This window comes from Malus domestica, chromosome 01 (genome assembly GCF_042453785.1).
Source record: "Malus domestica chromosome 01, GDT2T_hap1".
In the NCBI taxonomy this organism is placed as follows: Eukaryota; Viridiplantae; Streptophyta; class Magnoliopsida; order Rosales; family Rosaceae; genus Malus; species Malus domestica.
In genome coordinates, this window is record NC_091661.1 from 1,259,750 (window position 1) to 1,263,218 (window position 3,469).

Consider the following 3,469-nt stretch of genomic DNA (forward strand, 5'->3'; position numbering starts at 1 on the left):
TTCACATTGTCTTGATCAAGAGTGTGTGAAGCTTTTGAGAATTGTGGTTGAACTCCTTTGATGAAGCTCTTGTTGGCACCATAAATTGGTTTTGCTTCACACTATCTTGATCAAGAGTGTGAAGCTTTTGAGAATTGTGGTTGCCCTCCATTGATGAAGCTTTTGTTGGCACCATAAATTGATTTTGCTTCACACTGTCTTGATCAAGAGTGTGTGAAGCTTTTGAGAATTGTGCTTGCCCTCCATTGATGAAGCTCTTGTTGGCACCATAGATTGATTTTGCTTCACATTGTCTTGATCAAAAGTGTGTGAAGCTTTTGAGAATTATGATTGAACTCCTTTGATGAAGCTCTTGTTGGCACCATAAATTGGTTTTGCTTCACACTGTCTTGATCAAAAGTGTGTGAAGCTTTGTACGAGTTGTAGTGTTTGCATTGTTACAGAGGGGAAATGTTTGAAGCAGATGCAAGAGGGCTGAATAGCTTGATCTTCGTATGCCATGCACTAAAGTTGTTGGTTTGCAATAAGACTTTGTTGGTGACTATAACTCTTGTTGGGCATAAGTGCTCCCTTAGTTGAGTTGTCAAGCTTGAGGGTTTTTTTATTATTTGTGAATGCTAGGAGTTCATATGTACAAGTTGTACCACTCGTCTTCTGGTAGGTGGAATGAATAGTGAGTTGTTTTCATCACTTGGTTGGTGGTACGAAGGTGAGTTCCTTCATCACCTTTCATCACATTTCATCACCTGGTTGGTGGCATGAGGATGAGTTCCTTCTTCCCCTGGTTGGTGGCATAAGTGGCAAGTTGCCAAATGATATTAGAGTACCGGTTGTACATTTCATCACCTGGTTGGTGGCATGAAGATGAGTTCCTTCTTCACCTGGTTGGTGGCATGAGTGGCAAGTTGCCAAATGATATTAGAGTACCGGTTGTACATTTCATCACCTGGTTGGTGGTATGAAGGAGAGTACGGGTTGTACATTTCATCACCTGGTTAGTGGCATAAAGATAAGTTCCTTCTTCACCTAGTTGGTGGCATGAGTGGCAAGTTGCCAAATGATAATAGAGTACGAGTTGTACATTTCATCACCTGGTTGGTGGCATGAAGATGAGTTCCTTCTTCACATTTCATCACCTGGTTGGTGAGAATAAGGGCAAGGTATCTAGGCACATTGTAGCAAGTGTCGAATGACACAAAGTATGTTGAACCCTTTCAAAGCATAGTTGGCTTATGTATGAATGTGTTGGAATGTATGATTGAACGAATATACTGTGAAGCTGTTCGTTTATTTGTATAGTCTTGTTGACATATACTTAGACTTTGTTTCATGTTGGAAGCATTCATGTTGAAGCTTTGAACCCGAGTGTTTCATTGCTAGGAATGTAAGAGGATTAGGACCGAGTTGTCTAATTCACCTCTTTATTGAATTCATGCCAAATAGTCTTCGTTAGATAAGATGTCGAACGACTGAAGCTTAACACTTGTACAATGTGAGTTTACTTGTAATAGTACTTCAAGTGATCAGCGTTCCATGGATGGCCAAGGGTCTTGCCATCAGAGCTTTTAAGCTTGTATGAGCCAGGGCAACTGATGTCAACAACTTCAAACGGTCCATCCCAGTTTGGACTAAGTGTTCCTTCACTCGGGACTCTGTCGCAGAGTAATATTTTCTTCAATACCCAGTCCCCCACTTTGAAAGAACGAGGTTTGACCCTTGAGTCATAGTAGTTGGAGATGCGCTGCTTGTAGATGACATTCCTCAAGTGAGCCTGATTTCTGTGTTCCTCGGCTAGATCTAAGTTGAGGGTAAGTTGTTTGTTATTTTCGCTTTGCACGTAGTTTTGGACTCAGAACATTGCTTGCTCAAGCTCAATTGGGACAACTGCCTCTGTACAAAGGCAAGTGAGAATGGGGTTTCTCCTGTTGATGTCCGATACGAAGTGCGGTATGACCAAAGAACTTGGGGTACAAATTCTGGCCAACAACCTTTAGTCTTGTCCAAGCTGGTTTTCAAAGTTCGCTTGATTATTTTGTTGATGGCTTCAACTTGTCCATTAGACTGGGGATGAGCTGGGGAGGCAAAACATAAGTTGATGTTGAACTTAGAGCAGAACATCCTAAACTTATTGTTGTCGAACTGTCGCCCGTTGTCAGTGACTATCACATTGGGAATGCCGAATCTGCAAACGATGTTCTTCCATACGAAGTCTTCTATTTTTGCCTCAGTAATGGTTGCCAAGGGTTCTACTTTAGCCCACTTTGTGAAGTAGTGAACTGCAATGATTGCATAGCGAACCTTGCCCTTCCCTGTAGGCATTGGGCCAATCAAATCAAGTCCCTATTGGGCGAAGGGCCAAAGGCTGATCATAGGAGTGAGCGGCTCGGGAGGGGAGTGAGGAATAGTTACGTAGCGTTGACATTTATCACATGAGCGGGATATTCTGATGGCATCTTGGTAGAGTGTTGGCCAGTATTATCCTTGGCGAAAAGCCTTGTGTGCTAGGGATCGAGATCCAACATCATCTCCGCAGACTCCTTCATGTATTTCACGAAGGATAGTTTCCGCCTCTGCGGGCGTAAGGCATCTTAGGTATGGTAGGTTAAAACCCCGCTTGTAGAGTTGGTATTTAATGATCAAGTAACGGGTAGCCTTGTATCGAATCTTCTTAGCTTAGACTTTGTCATTTGGAAGGGTGTCATGAGCAAGGAATCTATAAATCGGGGTAATCCAACTATCCCCCTGTAGTAAGTTGCACACTTCCGCAGCCATGGTGCTTGGTGCTGCCAACAATTAGACCTGAATGTTTCTCCCAATCTTGTCTTCCACCGCTGAAGTGAGGCGAGCCAAAGCATCTGCATGACTATTTGCCGCTCGAGGAATTTGGGTGATCTGGTAGTGGAAGTGCTTAAGCAACAATTGTGCCAGATATGCAGCCATAGAGCTATCCTTAGCGTCAAAGTTGTTGGTGACCTAGTTAACCACCAATTGGGAGTCACTAAAGATATCAGTTCGTTTAACCCCAAGGTGTTTGGCCAAACGTAAGCCTGCTAGGAAGGCTTCATATTCGGCCTCATTGTTTGACGTCTTGAATTTGAAACGAAGAGCATACTCCATCGCCACTTTGTCAGGGGTCGTAAGGACTAGTCCTACTCCACAACCCTGTTGGTTGGATAAGCCATCAACATATAGACTCCATGTTGGGGCTGTTGGTTCTATTTTCTGAGCTTCCGAGGGTAATGAAACCACTTCTTTAGGTGTAGAAACAATGTCAACAGGATATGCGAAGTCGGTGATGAAGTCTGCCACTGCTTGGCCCGTCTCAACTGGCTTTGGTTGGTAAGAGATGTCAAACTCACCCAATGCTATTGCCCATTTGATCATTCGCCCAAAAGTGTTAGGCCTTTGGAGTCTCTGTCGAAGATGATGATTGGTAAGCATGATGATGGAGTGTACTTGGAAGTAAGGG